Raw genomic sequence first — 306 nt, forward strand, 5'->3', positions numbered from 1 at the left:
GCGGACTCTCAACCACTGTGCCACCAGGGAAGCCCGCCATAGTCTTTATCGAAGAGATTACTTGGCTCTCTGTTAATACAGTGATGTTTTTTTAATTTATTATTAAGCCTTAAAAACATACTGAGTCTCCTAGTATGGAATGCGGAGGTGAATAAGACATGACTTCTCTATTCTAAGGAAGTTTACAGACTAAAAGGAGATGCATATAAGTAGTTATAATGGAAGACAGAAAGTGGTGAGTGCAAGAGCAATGTAAAGTCTTCCTGCTGAGGGAGATCAGAGGAAATAAATGAGAGTAAGGACTGG

General features: G+C 39.9%; 1 protein-coding gene across 1 annotated transcript in view; it reads left to right on the plus strand.

The window, feature by feature from the left end:
* Nucleotides 1–306, plus strand: part of MAN1A1 (mannosidase alpha class 1A member 1) — a 174,081-nt gene that overhangs the window by 52,361 nt on the left and 121,414 nt on the right. The window lies entirely within an intron of this gene.

This window comes from Lipotes vexillifer, unplaced genomic scaffold, assembly GCF_000442215.2.
Source record: "Lipotes vexillifer unplaced genomic scaffold, Lipotes_vexillifer_v1.1 scaffold58, whole genome shotgun sequence".
Classification (NCBI taxonomy): Eukaryota; Metazoa; Chordata; class Mammalia; order Artiodactyla; family Lipotidae; genus Lipotes; species Lipotes vexillifer.